Source organism: Cavia porcellus, unplaced genomic scaffold, assembly GCF_034190915.1.
Source record: "Cavia porcellus strain 051 isolate PalLab524CR breed Dunkin Hartley unplaced genomic scaffold, mCavPor4.1 scaffold_14, whole genome shotgun sequence".
In the NCBI taxonomy this organism is placed as follows: Eukaryota; Metazoa; Chordata; class Mammalia; order Rodentia; family Caviidae; genus Cavia; species Cavia porcellus.
The window spans coordinates 63,649,346-63,667,801 of NW_026947497.1; the positions used below are offsets into that span (position 1 = coordinate 63,649,346).

At 42.3% G+C, this 18,456-nt stretch overlaps 1 protein-coding gene and 1 non-coding gene across 7 annotated transcripts in view; one reads left to right on the forward strand and one right to left on the reverse strand.

Annotated features, from left to right (window-relative positions):
- The window catches only part of LOC100718618 (C-C chemokine receptor type 3-like), a 92,626-nt gene that overhangs the window by 1,944 nt on the left and 72,226 nt on the right, over window positions 1–18,456 (forward strand). For 3 of the 6 annotated variants that reach the window (XM_063261047.1, XM_063261045.1, XM_063261048.1), the window contains exon 1: window positions 226–551. The exons of 2 other annotated variants lie outside the window; for them this stretch is intronic. The gene's annotated coding sequence lies outside the window, so the exon portion shown is untranslated. Of the gene's footprint in view, window positions 1–198; window positions 552–18,456 lie in introns of those variants that run through there. One more of the 6 variants, XR_010051581.1, reaches the window with a different exon arrangement.
- LOC111753614 (small nucleolar RNA SNORA2/SNORA34 family) lies at window positions 13,279–13,413 on the reverse strand. The gene has a single exon (XR_002788413.1). It is a non-coding gene; the product is annotated as a small nucleolar RNA SNORA2/SNORA34 family (small nucleolar RNA).

The window sequence follows — 18,456 nt, forward strand, 5'->3', positions numbered from 1 at the left end:
AAAAATTTTATTTTAGAGAGAATAAAACCAAGCAAAATAAAATAGAACACCACGAATCATAACAAGACAATGTAAGTGACACAGGATTTCAAGACAAGGTAATAGGAAATCAACAATAGTTACCATAATGCCTCTTGTTGTCTTAAAATAGCTGCCTATAGCTTCAGTCATAATAAAATCAAACAAAACAGAAACAGAATAAAATCAATAAAAACAAAACCATGAATGCAATACAGAACTTCAAAACAAGATAATAGTAAATCCAAAATGGCTGCTATTACATGTCTTATCATGGTTTATGTCGGTGGCCCCCAGGCCTCACGCCTTTGCATTGTGCATTTGTGATTGGTTCATTGTCTAGTGCTTGGATTGATGGTGTCAGTGCTATACCCACCTAGGGGTGGAGCCAGGATGTGATGTAATGGCAGGAAGAAGGCACATCTCTCTCTTGCCGGTTTCTGCCTTACTGTTTGCAGCTGCCATGGACTGCAGCCGTACCATGCCACCCTGTCTTGGAACCAACTGAGTACAGACTGAAACCTCCAAAAACTGTAAGAAATAAACCTTCCTTTCCCAACTTTTAGCATCAGGTATTTTGTCTCAGTGATGAGTAAAAAGTAACTAAGACACTTGTTATCTTTGAAATAGCTGCCCATGCCATCAGATATAATAAAGTCAAACAAAATAAAACAGAATAAAACCCAACCAAACAAAACAATGAGAATACAGGATTCTCAAAACAAGATAATAGGAAATTAACAATGGCCTCCACCCTCAGAAAGAGACCCACATAGATGCTGCATTGCATCCTATCACTATCCTCTGAACAGATGATCAGACTACCTGCGTTAGGCCTGCCAGGTCAGTGAAATACTAAACATTCCAAGATTAAGTTGTATTTTACCTCATTAGCTACCATCACAGTGTTTCTCTTGATCAGCTGGTTGTTTACAGGGGCGGGGTGGGGGAGCCTTGGTTCTTCTTGTGTTTCTGCCTGCAGGCCAGGAGGGGCTGCTGTCTTGCTGGTGCCAGGCTGCACATGGTACTGACTCACAGGAGGTCTTACCGTCTTGTTGACTTTTTTTCCTCCTCCCTGAAGGTCTGAGAATGGCACAGGCTGCAGGAGATGGCTGGTATCTGGCTCTCCCCAAGTCAGCCCAGGCATGGCCTCTTGAGAAGCTTCCACACCGATTTACTCAGTGGTTGTGCAGTCTGCACTCCCACCATCCCTGACAGGATTTGCTATTGGTTGATTTCTTGATAGTAGTCACTGTTTCAGGAGTGAGATGAAATTCCAGTGTTGTTTTTTTTTTTTTTTTTTGGATTTCATTACTCTTTAGTGCTTATTACTTTTTGGGGGGGGAGAATACAGTCAAATATGGCAAAACAAAGCTGTCAGTCAATACCAAGGATAGACATAGCACATGATGTAGAACAGAGTACAAGTTTATCAACAATGGTTATCAACATTGTCCCTTGTTTCCTTAAAAAGAATTGTCTATCTCATTAGATATTATAAAGTTGGACAAAACAGTAGAGAACAAGACCAATAAAACTTAGGCATTGTAAACATTACAGGACTTCCAAAGAAGACAATAGTCAAACCAGAATGGGTATCTTAGTGAATCTTATTGTCTTCAAAGTAGTTGCCTATGTCTTCAAACTTGATACTACCATATAGAATGGAACAGAGTCTAATCAGTCAAAACAAGATCGTGGGAGTACTACAGGACTTCAAAACAAGTTAATAGGAAATCAAAAAGAGTTACTATTTATATATCCTAATTTTTTGAATTTTTTCTTTAATTAAGACAAACATAAGAAATGACTAAATAATTTTTTTAAAACAATAAGGGGGAGATTGAGATAAAACAGGACATAACAATATAACAATAGAGGTCACAGCATGACTGTTTCAACAACCTAGTACTTCACCACCATATAACCTGACTTAATAGTAGTTACCATAGTGTCTTTTTCCTTGAAATATTTGGATAAAACTTCATATACTCTAGCTTCAAATATTTTCAAATCAAGAAGCCCAGAATAAAGCCTTTCTAATTAATGAGTGAAAACTTTATAAGGCTCCAAGGCCACCTAATGGGGAATCATGATTACCACATATTTTTATATATTTGAATCATTACTTACATTAGGGAAACTATTCGGTATTCACACATGCGAGATTGATTTATTTCACTTATGAGTATGGTCTCAAGCTGCGCCCATTTATTGATAAATATCTCAATGTGATCCTTCTTTATAGCTGAATAATACTCCATTGTATAGAAATACCACAACTTTTTTATCCATTCCTCAGTTGATGGACACTTGGGTTGTTTCCAAGATCTGGCGATTACAAATTGTGCTGCTATAAACATAGGTGCACATATATCACTGTGGTATGATGCTTTCAGTTCTTCTGGGAATATGCCTAGAAGTGGAATAGCTGGAATAAATGGGATTTCCAGTCCCAACTTTTTGAGAAACCTCCAGACAGACCTCCACAAAGGCTGTACCAGTCTACACTCCCACCAACAGTGCAAGAGAGTTCCTTTTTCCCCACAGCCTCTCCAGCATTTGTTGTTGTTGGTTTTCTTAATCCTGGCCATTCTTTCAGGAGTGAGATGGTATCTCAGTGTGGTTTTAATTTGCATTTCTCTGATGACCAATGATGATGAGCATGTTTTCATATATTTATTTGCCATTTGCATTTCTTCATCTGAGAATTGCGTATTCATCTCAGATGCCCATTTTTGGATTGGATCTTTGAATTTTGGAGGTCTGAGTTTTTTTAATTCTTTATATGTTTTAGACAAGTGTCCCTTGTCTGAGAGAGAGTTCACTAAAATCTTTTCCCAGTTTGTGGGTTTTCTTTTCACTATGCTGGAGATTTCTTTTGACATGCAGAAACTTTATAATAAGAAGTGGTTCCAGTTATTGATTCTGGGAAGTATTTCCCGTGCGGTTTGAGTCCTGTTCATGAATTCTCTACCTACTCCTATGTCTCCAAGGTTTCTACCCACTTTGTCTTCCAGTAGATTTAGTGTTTCTGTTTTAATATTCAGATCTTTGATCCATTTAGATTTTAATTTAGTACATGGTGATAGACATGGGTCTAGCTTTAGTTTTCGGCAAATGGAGAGCCAGTTTTTCCAGCACCATTTATTAAAGAGACTGTTCTTCCAGTGAACCTGCTTGGCTCCTTTATCAAAGATAAGGTGGTTGAGTGTGTTCGTAGTTGTGGTTGTATCTTCTAATCTATTCCACTGATCTTCGGCTGTTTTGATTCCAATACCATGTTGATTTTACTACTGTTGCTTTGTAGTATAACTTCAAGTCAGGGATTGTGATGCCTCCTGCTTTGTCTTTGCTGCTTAGAATTGCCTTTGCGATTCTAGGTCTCTTCTGGTTCCAGATGAAATTTAGGAGTGATTTCTCTAGATCTATAAGGTATGTTGATGGAATTTCTATTGGGATTGCATTGAATCTGTATATCAGTTTTGGGAGAATGGCCATTTTCACAATGTTTGTTCTTCCTATCCATGAGCAAGGGATGTCTTTCCATTTTCTGAGATCATCTTCAATTTCCTTTTTCAGTGTATTATAATTTTCACTGTATAAGTCTTTCACTTCTTTCGTAAGAGTAATTCCTAAATATTTCATTTTTTTGCTTGCTAATGTGAATAGTCCAGTTTCTCTTATTTCCCTCTCTGTAATTTTGTTGTTCGTGTATAGGAATGCTATTGATTTCTGAGTATTGATTTTGTATCCAGCCACATTACTGAATTTATTTATTGTATCTAAGAGTATATCAATGGAGTTTAGAGGGTCTTCTATGTAGAGTATCATGTCATCTACAAACAATGATAATTTAACTTCTTCTTTTCCTATCTTTACCCCTTTTATTTCTCTTTCTTGCCTAATTGCTCTGGCTAGTACTTCCAGTACTATATTAAATAGGAATGGTGATAAAGGACATCCTTGTCTTGTGCCCGATTTTAAAGTAAAGGCTTTCAATTTTTGGCCATTTAGTATGATGCTGGCTGTTGGTTTGTCATAAATGGCCTTTATTATATTGAGGTAAAGACCATTTATTCCAATTTTCTGTAAAGTTCTTATCATGAATAAGTGTTGGACCTTATCGAAGGCTTTTTCTGCATCTATAGAGATGATCATGTGATTCTTATTTTTGGCTTTATTGATATGGTGGATTACATTTATTGATTTGCGTATGTTGAACCATCCTTGCATTCCTGGGATGAATCCCACTTGGTCATGGTGTATAATCTTCTTGATGATTTGCTGGATCCTATTTGCCAATATTTTATTGAGGATTTTTGCATCTGTGTTCATTAGGGAGATCGGTCTATAGTTCTCTTTTATAGTTGGGTCTTTCTCAGGTTTTGGTACTAGAGTAATATTTGCTTCCAGGAATGACTTAGGAAGGATTGCTTCCCTTTCAATTTCATTGAATAGTTTGAGGAGTGTTGGCATTAGGTCTTTATATTTCTTGTAGAATTCTGCAGTGAATCCATCTGGGCCTGGGCTCTTCTTGGTGAGTAAGGCCTTAATTACATTTTCAACTTCATTAGCAGAGATTGGGTTATTCAACAGTTTTATATCCTCTTGATCTAGCTTTGGTACTTCATATGCTTCTAAGAATCTGTCTATTTCTTCTGTGTTATCAAACTTTTGAGAGTAGAGGTTTTCGAAATAGGTGTTGATGATCCTCTGTATTTCTATTGGGTCTGTAGTGATTTCTCCTTTTTCATTTCTTATTGCATGAATTTGAGCTTTTTCTTCCCTTTTTTAAATAAGGTTGGCTAGGGGCTTATCGATTTTATTTATTCTTTCAAAGAACCAACTCTTTGATTCATTGATTCTTTGGATTGTTTTCTTAGTCTCTATTGCATTGATTTCTGCTCTGATTTTTATAATTTCCTCTCTTCTTTTGGCTTTGGGCTTGACTTGCTCTTCTTTTTCTAGCTGTTTGAGGTGTAGCATCAAGTTATTTATTTGTATTCGTTCTGTTTTCCTGATGTGGGAACTCAGTGCAATAAATTTTCCTCTCAGAACGGCTTTCATTGCATCCCACAGATTCCGGTAAGTTGTATCTGCACTTTCATTTTCTTTTTGGTATTGTTTAATTTCTTCTTTAATTTCTTCTGTGACCCACTGATTACTCAAGAGTGTGTTATTTAGTTTCCATGTGTTTGTGGAATTTTTGCAGTATCTTTTGTCATTAATTTCTAATTTCAGAGCGCTATGACCCGATAATATGCAAGGGATGATTTCAACTTTTTTGCATTTGCTTAAATATGTTCTGTGAGCTAATATATGGTCTATTTTAGAAAATGATCCATGTACTGCTGAGAAGAATGTGTATTCTGATGTTGTTGGGTGGAACATTCTGTATATGTCTATCAAACCCATTTGTTCACAGGTGTGATTCAGTTCTGTTATTTCTTTGCTCATTTTCTGTCTGGTTGATCTGTCCCTTGGTGTCAGTGGTGTATTAAGGTCTCCTGTTACAATTGTGTTACTGATAATTTGAGTTTTCATTTCTGTTAATAATTGTTTTATATAACTGGGTGCTCTGGAGTTTGGTGCATATATATTTAAGATAGTTATCTCTTCCTCTTGGAGTTTTCCCCTTACGAGTATGTAGTGACCTTCTTTGTCCTTTATGGTCATTGTTGGTTTAAAGTTCACGTTGTCTGCAAACAGAATGGCTACTCCTGCCTTTTTTTGGATTCCTGCTGCATGGAGAATTGTTTTCCATCCTTTGACTTTCAGTCTGTGAGTATCCTTCTGGGTTAGATGGGTTTCCTGTAAACAGCATATGGTTGGATTTTGTTTCTTGATCCATTCTGCTAGTCTGTTTCTTTTGATTGGTGCATTGAGACCATTTACATTAATGGTTATTACTGTTAAATGCTGGTTAATTGTAGGAATGTTATCTCTCTGCTGTTGCATCTTTATCTTTCTGTTCTGTTTAATTATTTGCTTTGCTTAGTGGTTTTTTCCTTTGTGTATCTAAACTGTCTTTCAATATTTTTTGCAGGGTTGGTTTGGTGTTCATGAAGTTCTTCAGCTGTTCTTTGTCATGGAAGTATCGTATTGCACCATCTATTTTGAATGATAGTTTTGCAGGATATATCAGTCTCGGTTGGAAATCATTTTGCTTTAGGATCTGGAATACTTCACTCCATGCTCTTCTTGACTTTATCGTTTGTGCTGAGAAGTCTGCTGTGATTCTGATAGGTTTTCCTTTATAAGTGATCTGTCTTTTCTCTCTGACAGCTTTTAATAATCTATTCTTGTATTGGATTTCTGGGATGGTGATTATTATATGTCTGGGTGTAGTTTTATTTTGGTTATGACTGTTTGGAGTTCTATATGCTTCACTGATCCTGATGTCAGTTTCTGATCTCATGCTTGGGAAATTTTCAGCTATTACTTCTCTAAATATCCTCCTGACATCCTTCATGTTGTCTCCCTCTCTTTCATTAATCCCTATCATTCTTATGTTATTCTTCTTTGCATCGTCTTGCAGTTGTTGAATTGTTGTTTCCTGATTCCTTGTTATTTTCAAAAGATCTTTCCTTTCCTGTTCACTAGCTGCAATCCTGTCTTCAAGGTCTGAAATTCTATCTTCACTTTCATTAAGGCGGTTTTTACAACTTTCAGTGGAGTTTTTTATTTCTTGTATATCTCTGTGCATCTGCATTATGTATTCTGTTTGTTTCTTATATTGCTCGTCTAGGGATTCTATCTTTTTGTTTAGTTCCTCCAACTTTTTATCTGTGTTTTCTTTAGATATATTTAGAATCTCTTTCATTTCTTTTATCATTTCTTCTTTTATCTGGGAGATTATTTTGAGTTTGAATTTCTTTAAAGCTTCCTGGAGTTGCTTGTCAATTTCAGTGGCTATTGTGTCCGATATATGAGGTGGATGGGATATATTTTCTTCTATATACATCGCTCCTAGGGTTTCTTGAGATGGGCTGGAGGTTTGAGGTTGTAATTTGGTCTTTCGTTTTTGTCATTTTCCTATATTTCTGTGTTTCAAGTGTTATTTGAAAGCTTCCTCAGGATCTGTTGAAAATCCCCTTCTATGTTTGGAGCTACTGAGACTCTGGCACCGCGCTACCCCAAGCCATTGGGCCTACAGAACCAGTGGCCCTCCTCTGCCTGCTCAGAACTCCACAGTTCCAGACAAGCTGGGCCTCAGGGACACTGTGCGCCCACCTGCCCCTTGGAAGCTCCACAGTTCTTCAGTCGCAGCCGGGTTAGGGTACTCACCACAGGCCGCAGTGGTTCAGGAACCTGTGGACCCTCCCTGGTTGCAGAGATATCCAGAGTCCTCCAGACACGCAGAGAGGCCGGTGAGGGCACCCCAGATCTGCCCAGCTCCTCCTCTGCAGACCTATGGCCAGGCGCGGCAGCTAAACAGGCTGGGCTAGGCTGATAGTGTGGGCCCGCCCATCCGTCCGCAGCTCAGCAGGTCTCCAAGTGAAGCCGGAATGGGGAGGCTGATATGGAAGCCTCAAACCCACCTCTCTCCTTCACTGCACCTGGAAGCCTGGGGGAACTCCAGCAGTCTGGGCGGAGATATCCAGAGTCCTCCAGACACGCAGAGAGGCCGGTGAGGGCACCCCAGATCTGCCCAGCTCCTCCTCTGCAGACCTATGGCCAGGCGCGGCAGCTAAACAGGCTGGGCTAGGCTGGTAGTGTGGGCCAGCCCACCTATCAGGAGCTCAGCAGGTCTCCAAGTGAAGCCGGAATGGGGAGGCTGATGTGGAAGCCTCAAACCCACCTCTCCCCTTCACTGCACCTGGAAGTCTGGGGGAACTCCAGCAGTCTGGGCGGAGATATCCAGAGTCCTCCAGACACGCAGAGAGGCCGGTGAGGGCACCCCAGATCTGCCCAGCTCCTCCTCTGCAGACCTATGGCCAGGCGCGGCAGCTAAACAGGCTGGGCTAGGCTGATAGTGTGGGCCCGCCCATCCGTCCGCAGCTCAGCAGGTCTCCAAGTTCCAGTGTTGTTTTAATTTGCATCTTTTGAATGACCAGTGATGCTGAACATTTTTCACATATTTATTTGAGACTTGCCCTTCTTCAATGGACAACTGTGTATTCATCCCAGATGATTAGGTCTTTAAATCTGTGGGGAAAGGTCTGGTTTTTGAGTTCTTTATATATTCTAAATAATAGTCCTTTGTTTGAGAAACAACTGGCAAAATTTTTCCCGTAGTTGTCTCTTTTATTTTTTTCTGTGCAATATCTTCTTAACAAGACGAGGTACCATTTGTGCATTGTTGGAGATACTTCCTGTGCAATCCGGATTTTGTTCATAAAGTGTTTGTCTGTGTCAGTGGCTTTAAGAGTTCCACTTACTCTATCTTGATTTAGTGTTATCATTTTAATATTTAGAGCTTTGACCCATTTTGATTTTAGTTCAGTGCAGGGTAATAGGTATTAGTCTAGTTGTAATCTTCATTATGTGAACAGTCAGTTTTTCCAGCACCATTTATCAAAGAGGCTGTCTTTCTTCCAGTGAATGTGTTTGACCCCTTTGTCAAAGATAAGGTAGTGCAGTGTCTGGAGTTGGGTCTGCATCTTCCTTTGCTGTGTCCCCGCCATGATGAAGGCCCTCACCACAGGCCCTAAAGTGCCAGGCCCAAGCCACCACGGACTGAAACTTCTGAAACTATGGGCCAAGGTGAAGCCTTTTCGTAGAAGGTGGTCACCTCAGACATGTGTGCCAGCGGGGGTAAGCTGGTTAATACATTTTCCATATTGTTTTAGTCACCGAATATCACACACAGCAGTGGGCATTTTGGTGTGACTGTGGCCCCTGATGTGTGGGATCCACAACCGTCATTCGGCGAGTTGGTGCCTGAAGATTCCAGCAGAGCTAAGAGTGGTGGCACTCAGCAGGCTGAGGCCAGAGAATTTCTGAGTTCAAGACCACCAGCTTAGGCTCCATAGTACACTCAAGGCCATCCTGGATGACAGATTGATACCTTGTCTCAGGAGAAGAAAGATTCCCACCCTGGGCTTGTCCAACACTCTGGCTCCTCAGTGTGATCCACCTCTGCCCTCCTCCACCTCCTTACCCGCTTGACTCTCTGTCCTATGTGTTGTCCCAGATGTCTGAGGGTGACTGATCTGCACTCTGCTCCTCTTCTCCTGACTCAGCCTCAGCCTCCCAGAGCTTACGCTTTTAACAAAGATGGCGCAAAGCCAAGGTGGCTTGGCTTCCCATGACCTGCTTATCAGAGAAAGGGACATTGCAGGCACAACTCTTAATTTCCATGAGGGAAATGGGTGAGCTGTGGTGGCCGGGAGATTTCTCTGTGGCTGTGTTCTCGGGCACACAGTCTCACGACAGGGCAAAAGATGTCGCTTCTCATCCAGGGCACCAAAGTCAGGTCAGCAGTCAGAAAAAGAAGATTTGGAAAATAAAAAGAGACTGCCCACCCCGAGGCTTCCACAGCCCCTGAGACCCTCCCCACCCGCCTGTCCCCTTAAGCCACTGCATTTCTCCTCCTCGGTGTCTCTTTATTTCACCCCATATTTCCTCCATCCGTGTGATCCCTTTGCCCTAATCTCTACCTAGCTCTACCTGCACAACCTCTGGCATCTGTCCAGGGTTCTGCAAACTCCAGTCTGAAACCCAGGGGAGAGGACTGAGCTGTCCTTTGTCATTTCCTCTGTACTGTTCTGCTGATCTGCTGTACCGGGCTAACCCAGGGTGAATTAGGTCACAGGTAGGGAGCCTTTGCTTCAATGCATGGTGTCCCAGAGGCCCGCACCTCACTGCTTTCCTGTTCTACATCTCGGAGAAGTTGCCAATACTTGACTGCAGAATTTTCATTTGTGTTTATTAGGGAAATGGCCCTGAAGTTCTCTTTCTTAGTTGGGTCTTTCTCTGATTTAGGTATCAGGGTAATGTTTTCTTCCAGGAATGAATTTGGGGTGATTACTTACCTTTTAATTTCATTAAAGAGTTTGACAATGAGTAATATTAGTTCTTCTCTAAATTTCTTGCAGAGTTCAGCAGGGGATCCTTGAGGGTCTTGGCTTTTCTTTGTAGGTTTTTAATTACACCTTTAATGCCACTGATTAGAATTTTTATATTGTCTTGACTTAGCTTTGGTAATTCATATGTATCTAGGAGTCTGTCCGTTTCATCTGCATTTTCCATCTTATTAGAATACAGTTTCTTCAAGTAGGTCCAGATGATCTTCTGGATTTCTGCAGGATCTGTTATGATTTCACCCTATCATTCCTAATTGTGTGGATCAGATTTTTTCTTTTCTTTTTTGGATGATGGCTAAGTGTTTGTGTGTTTATTTAATCTTTCAAGGAACCATCTCTTTGATTCATTGATTCTTTTTATTGTTTTCTGAGTCTCCATTGCATTAATTTCTGCTCTGCTTTTTATAATTTGTCCGAGTTTGGAGCTTGGCTTGGTCTTCTTTTCTCAAAATTTGTTGTTTAGTGTTTCGTTGTTTATTTGAGGTCACTCTGCTTTCTTGATGTGGATATTCACTGCTATGAACTGCCCTAATAGGACTGCCTTCATTTGTCCCATAAGTACTGATGTGCTTTATTGACATTGTTGTTTACTTGTAGAAAGTGTCTAATTTCTCTTTAATTTCATCCGTGACCCATTGGTTGTTCAGTAGTTTGCTATTTAATTTCCATGTGTTTATGAAGTTCATATGGTGTCTTTTGCCATTCATTTCCAATTTCATTGCATTCTGGTCTCATAATATGCATGGGATAATTTTAATTACTTTGCATTTACTTAGGAACTCTTCATGAGCTTGTATGTGTCTGGTTTGGAGAACAACAGTGTGCAGCAAAGAAGAATGTGTATTCTGATGTCGTGGAGTGGAACACTCCTTAGCCTTCTACTTAGTTCATTTATTTAAAAGTTTGGTTCAGCTCTAATGCGTCTTTGTTGTTGTGCTGCCTAGTTTACCTGCCTATTTGAAATAGTGGGTTATTGAGATCCCCTCAATACAAGTGCATTAGTGCTTTTCTGACTGTCCGTGTCTTTAGTATTTATTTTATATAGTTGCCTGCACTGGTATTGGTTGCACCTGTATTTATGACAGTGCTTTTGTTGGGTTGCTCCCATTAAAAGAATTTAATGGCACTCCTTGTCTCTCAGTCTTAAAATTCACTTTTTCTGCAAAGACAATAACTACTCATGTTTTTTTTTTCTGGGCTTCTGTCACAAGGAGTATTCTTTTCCATCCCCTGTCTTTTAATCTATGAGTTTGTTTTTGAATTATGTGTGTTTCTTGTAGGCAACATATTGTTGGAGCTTGCTGCAGGGTCCATTTGCCAGTCTGTATCCTTTGATTGATGAATTAAGACCATTAATGTGATGGTTATAATGGATATGCATTGAAATATTCTTGTATGATATTTTCCCATGGTTCCCTTCTCCATTTAATCCCTTCCCTTGCCTGGTGGACTCATTCTGTGGAGGATTCATGGTGTTGTGCTCCTTCTTATCTGTTTCTAAAATGTCCTTCAGAGTATTTTGGAGTGCCAGTTTGGTGGTCATGAATTTCCTCAGATGGTCTTTGTCGTGGAAGTGTCATATTTCTCCATCAATTTTGAAAGACAGTTGTGCAGAACACATCAATCTGGGTTGGAGGTTATTTTTCAGTCTTAAAATACTTCACTGCAGGCTGTCCTTGACTGGACAGTTTGTGTTAAGAAGTCAGCTATGATTCTGATGGACATCCCTTAATACTATGATTTGTTTTTTCTCTAATAGCTTTTAATATCCTGCTCTTGTATTGAATTTCTGGAATCTTGAGTATTACGTGCCTACTTGTAGATACTGTAGGGCTGATTGGAATCCTATATCTTAGGTCAAATTCCCTTATCTGTAAGTCAAATTCTTTTACCCGGCCAGAGTAATGTGTGAACTGCTTCTTTATGTCATTTGTGCTATCTCCCGCTTTTTCATTCATGCCCATATACCCTAAACATTTTATGCTATCCTTTGCATTATCAAGAAGCTGTTAGATGGATTTTTCATTACCCTTTACTATTTTTAAGAAACCCTCTTTTTCATGATCACTAAGAACAAGCCTGCCTTCTCTGTCTGAGACTCTCTCCGGACACTGGTGTACTCAGCTGTGGATACCTCCAATGGAATCTTTATTCTCCTGGAGATCCTCTTGAATCTGTTCTATGGATCCCATTCCTTTCCTAAGTTGGGCATTCACAGTTACCATCATTTCCATGTAGTCACTGTTGTTATTTTATCCTATCTGCTCTTGAGTCATGTTTTCACTGTGGCTATCATTTCTGTGATAAATTATTTCTAACTGATTCTTTTCTGGGGCAGCGTACATCTGCTCTGCTGTTACTGCTTCCATGAGGCCACATGGGAGTTCACCATCTGTCCCACCTCACTGATCCCTGGGCTTGCCTTTGCTGACCTGGATGTCTGGCATTGTATCTCATTCAAGTGTCTTCTCATATTTTTTAAATTTTAATTCCTGGATGCCTCTGGGTGTGTAGCTTTATTGCTTGTGTTTAGAAGCCTTAGGAAGTGATGACTTCTCAGAGGTGTTTAGGGTGTGTAGCTGGCTTTCAGGTTTTGAGTGTTGCAAGATCCTACCTTTTCAGTTTACTGGGGATGAGAAGTTTCTGCCTGCTTGCCTCAGCCTCTGTTTTTCTCCCACTGGCCCACAGTATTTTATATCATGTCAGACAATATCAGTATTAATATTCTTTTTTTAAATTTAAATTTAAAATTTTATTTTAAAGGGAGTAAAATTAAACACAAAAAATAGGACATAAAAAAGCAATATAAGAGATACAAATTTCAAAGCTAGATGACCTGAGATCTTCATTGTTTATCATATTGTCTCTTGTTTTCTTCCAAATAGTTATCCATGTCTTCGCATACAGAGAATTCATACAAAACAATACAGTATAAAACTGATCTGAACTGAATGAGGAAGGCATTTTAGGTCCTCAGAACCAGATGATAGAGAAGTCACTAATGGCTGTCGTAGAGTCTCTCATTCTCTTCAAGACAGCTATACATACTTTCATGTATATTGAAGTTCAACAAAACAAAACAGGTTGGGGGGAGGGATTGCGTGGTTTCCCAGCACTCCAGGTCCCAGCATGGCAGGGGTCCCAGTAAATGCCAGTGGCTTCCATCTTGCACCCTCTGGAGCCTGCCATGCTTACAGCCGCTCATGGTGGGGGAGGGGGTGTTGCTTCAAGCTGTTTCTTTCTAATGAACTGACCATTCTACTGCCCAAGTTCTGAAATGGCCAACAGACCATAGGAATAAATCTCTTTAGGCTCCTGCTTGAAACCAACAGCGTCAAAGCTGCCGGCCTTCAGTCTTAGTATTCAAAGAACAGCTGGTTAGAACAATTCCGCCACTTTGGAGAAAGTGGAACAATCAGTAATTTCAATAGCATCCATCACAGTCGTGGTAACCATTAACTTTCTGCCTTTATTCATATGAACTAGATTCGTGGTTGCACGATAATATCCAAGACAAACCAGAAAATTGTATGCAGTAAAAAAAGTCCTCAGTACACCAATTTTACCCTCGGGGAGGAAAATTTAGAAGGGGCAAAGGGAAAAAATGAAGAACTAAAAGAAAAGGAAGATATTAAAAGCCAGGCTGGAGGACAAAAGAGGATCATATAAACTTTGGGGAGCTGGTACCGAAGACAGGAGGGAAAGAGAGAAGGAAGAGTACAGCAGAACACCAACCACCAAAAAAACAGAAGCCATATTCACAGTCACTTAAAAACAAGATCAAACAACAAGGAAAATACAAACAGAAAAAAGCAGGGACAGAGAGAAAGAAAAGAATGTCCACCTCATGGTTTCTCTCTGCAGTCACTGGTAAACCCTATGGACACAGAGTCCAAAACCATGTGGATTGACCTCACCACCCGCCAGTGGCTTTGCAGTGGGGTGGTGAATAATCACAGTGAACCTGTGCCTTTGTTTCCCCTGAAGTCCAGGCTGTTTTCTAGCCCTAAGGCTGGAACCAGACCTGCTCATCCTGCAGGGGTCAGCACACCTGCTGGGGCCTTGAACTTAGCTGGGGTCCACTAGATGGAGCCAGCAGATTTTCTGAGCTCCTAGCTCAGAGGACCTTTCTTCCAAATGCTCCCATCCAATCACCCTCTCCCAGGGGCTGGCCATGTCTGCTGCAGTCACCACCTAGTGCAGTCCAAGTTGCCCACTGCTCTCGGTACTGCTCCGTCTCTCTGCAGAGGGCTCTGGTGTTGCCGGCACTCACTGTGTGTCCCCGTGTTCAGATCGCTTCTTCTGTGCATTGGGTTCTGATTCAGAGAAGGCACCACCTGCTACCTCCTTCTTCTTTGTTGAAGTTTCTCTCTTTGCTGTCCCTGTGGGTTTCGATTCTCACTTCACATCCTTCCTGGTCCAAGGGACCCCCTTTTGTCCTCCATTTGCTCAGATTTCTATATTCTAGTGTCTGGATACCAAATCTTCATGAGGCTCTTTTTCTGATGTGTACCATTCCATCATTTCCCCAGAAATCTTGGAGGGTCACTCTTAGCATGCATCAGCAGTACTCAAAGGACTCTACATGTCCACCACCACCCACTCCTTCTCTTACCTATTATTACACACCTTCTGCCTCTTCCTAAGTGTACAACTCCATCTCTATTATGTTCTTACTTGTTTGAGACTAAATTTCTTCTAGCAATTTCTTCTGTCAAGGCCTCTCCACTGCCCACTTTCCTGTCCCTTGTGTTCTTCCCTTCCCCTTTCCCAGATGAATCTCCATGCTTCTATCTAGATTCCCCTTCTATCTAGATTCTACTGTGCACAACAACCTGACCTCTTTCCCACTCAGGTCTCTGGTATTTCTCTCCACTGTACCCTATCTTTCTGTGCTACAGGGCTGTTCTGGTCGACCTTCATGGGCAAAACCTTCCTTCTGGCTTGGCAAGCAAAGAGATTCTATGTCCACTTGATTCTATGTCCATCTGTCTGTCCAGCTCACATCTAGAGTCTGCTTCAGTTTGCCCTGTGCCCACTTCCATGTCTCCTGTGACTTGGTGAGCCTGTTTTCTGCACAACCCTGTCCTCTCCACTCTACTGAAACAGCTCCTGCCACGGCCACAGTGAATCTGACGGCAGAGCCCTCTTTCCTATCTACATCTGCTCCATTCCTCCTCACGGCACCACAAGGTCTTCGCCCCTCCAACCCATGCTCACATCCAAATCTCCTCACCTGGACTCCTGATCACCAAGGCTCTGTTGCCATAGTAACACCCATCCCGAAGTGAAGGTCAGCTCTTTTCTTTCCACCACTCCTACCAAACTCCTGGAATTGTACTTGACTCTTTCAAACTGGACATATAACATGTCCTCAAAATCTGCTTGTTACATCTTTGAATTATAAAGAATTCATTTCTGTGATATCTTGGAACCCGGAATAAAACCCAAGGAAGCAAGAAATTAAAATTTGGGGAGCAAAGGCTTTATTTTAGACCAGGCCTGGTGACACAGTCTCCAGGAGCTGATTTGGAGACTGCGCACCTGACAGCTAAAAGTCAGGGCTTTTATCTTGTAAAAACCACAAACAGCTGCTGGTCTCACAATGCAAGGAGGGGGGCTGGGGTGCACTATAGGACAGGAACGTGGGGATTACATTGGAAAGAGCAAAGTTCAGGTAGGGGTTGGGCTAACAAGCAAGTCTCTCTGCATACAAGCAAGTTCATATTGGGCAAACATCTTTCCCTTAGCAGAGAATAGAGAAGTCTAGCAGTAATTAACAACCCCTGTTAGCTTATTTTAGCACCACATCTGTTATTTGTAGAGGGCAACAGTGGTTAACATTCAATTAGGTAAGATTTTACAATTTTTACAGAGGACAGCATTTCTTAAAGAACAGCACATTTTATTACAGATAGAGGGATGAGGGGTAGGGGAGGGGTTACAGGAAACTGATACCTAAGGCTTTTACAGCTTTCTCAGAAAATTGAAATTTAACCTAGAAAGATAGGAAGGGAAGGGGGTGCTGAGCAGCGCATACAAAACAGAAATGAGGCGCAATGGTTAGAACTAGGCTATAACAATTTCTTTCTCACGACATCTATCAACTCCACCTTGTCCATTTCCAACACAGAAAGCAGAGTGACTCCTGATTTCTCTTGGGAGCTCTCTGCCAAGCCCATACACTGCCCACATGCAGGGGCAGCGGTACATACACATCACCATGCCGGGCTCATCTGTCTAGCTCTCTCCTTGGCTCCCTGTTCCGGCCACACCAGTACCATGGGGCCTTTGCACTGGAATCTGGAATTGTCTTTGCCCAGGTTCCTGCAGAGACTACTGCCTCCCTTCCTTTATTAAGGAAATGTTACTTTGGTGAAGTGGAGTCCAACCATCAGTGGGTTTTGGTGGGGGGCTGGACTCTCCTTTTGGGGTGGTTTCTATGTTTTTTCTGTCCTTCGCAAAGATGGGTCAAATACAAACTGCAATAAGATATTACATTAATTAGAGGAAAAAGAAATGTGCTCTGCAGAGTGAGTTTGAACCACAGGGTCAGAGTGGATTACTGCGCAGGAGAGAGCACAGCAGCTCTGCGCTGAGGAGGGGCCTGGGGGAGGAGCTGGAGCCTGAGCTCTGAGTGCTTCCCTGGGAGGCTGCAGGAACTTCTCTGCATATGGGTCCTGGACTTCGTGATGAACCCTTCCCAGCCAGTGTGCCCTGCTCTGGTCTCCTGCCCACAACCGTCTCGCTTTAAAGCAGCATCTGTGCTGCCTTCCGCTCTGCTCATCACCACCCAGGGTGTCAGGGTTTACCCAGTCATTTGTCTACTGCTCTCTGCATGGAAGCCAGCTCTGGAAGGCTGTGCTGCCCTCTCCTCTGGCCCCACACAGCAGGTGTCCAGTGACCAAAAGTCACCTCCTCAAAGGGAAGCTGGCTACAGAGCTGGCTCCTCAGACCCAGGTCTTCCCATCTTTCTGCTCTGTCTGCAGAGACCGGCATTGCTCAAGGGCTGTGGTCTGATGTCCAGAGATCACCGGGCAGGCTCTCAAGATGACAGTGGGAGACCTGATTCCAGCTTTCCGTGTAGTAATTTGTGGGGCCTCTGGCTACCAGTAGGGCAAAGAATTTTCAGGAGTCACCAATAAGAGGCATAAAAGGGAGGCAAATTTTCAAAGTACCTGCTCCAGAAGTCTAGTGCAAGCCTGAGACTGAAGGGAAGGAAAGAAGGGACAGAGGGAGAAAGAGATGCCACAGCTTGGTGCTAGGAATATTCATGTGTGTGGGATTTTTGTTTGTTTTGGTACAAGACCATGTGCCCACCAGGAGGCACTGTCCTGCCGAGCTTTGTGTCTGGCCTGTCCATGTGTTCTGCTGCAGCCACTTGTGAAATCCATGAATCTCTAGAAAGTTCTTGCTTGTTCTCGATTTACAGGAAGAGGATGGTCCACCCACAGAAAGATAGTGGCCCCTTCTACAGGGAAAGGGATGGATGATTTAACATGTTTTACCTAAAAACTCTTTTCCCACTTTTTTTTTCTTAAGATCAGGTGTGTGCCCTTCGCTTCATCAACTAAGCTAAGATCTGCACTTAATGAATTTTTAAAGGAGTGGAGAGTGTGATGGGACTGGAAGAACTGAAGAATAAATGGGAGTACTGATGTGAACCACCTTGGGAAACCTTGTGTCTTGGAGTTGCAGTTTTCCTAAAAGTGCAATGTTTAAACCTGGGTATAGCATGCCTACAATCTCAGCATTTGGTGAGCTGAGGCAGGAGGAGCATTGTGAGTTCAAGGCCAGCTTCGGCTACATAGTGAGACCCTCAAAAAAAAAGTACAAATATTTAGTTCTGACTTTCTTTGTCTCCTTCCTACCTATTTTATATAGTCTACGCTACGTTACAGGAAAGATGACACTGAACAGAACACAGGCTGTCTCTTTCTTTGTGGTTTGTGGGATACAGCACCCCCAGGCTGCCTCCTGGGAAAAGGTCACTGCACACTGAGCCTGAAGTCCTGAGGCCGCGCCTGAGGTGTGTGGCAGGAAGCAGACACTGGGGGGCAGGACTTGAGAGCTTATTGTGGGTGTCCAGGCTGCTCCCTCTCCTTGTCACAAATGCAGACATCTGAGGTTGTGACGGTGCATAGGGCTGCAAGAGGAGCCTGCTGAGGCTGGCTTAGCACACGGACTCTACCAGAAGCACAGGGAGCCCAGGACCAATGCTGCAGCCCACTGTGGTCTGGGTGTCACAGGGACAGACAGGAGCATAGAGGCCGAGAAAGGTCCTTGGTACCCCAGTTCCAGGCTGCAGACTGTCATGCATGCCTGTCAGCCACTTCTTTTGTGCAGGCTGAAAGTAGCCCCATCTCCTAGATTCCATGCTTCTTGCATCTCACTGTGGGTCTGCTCT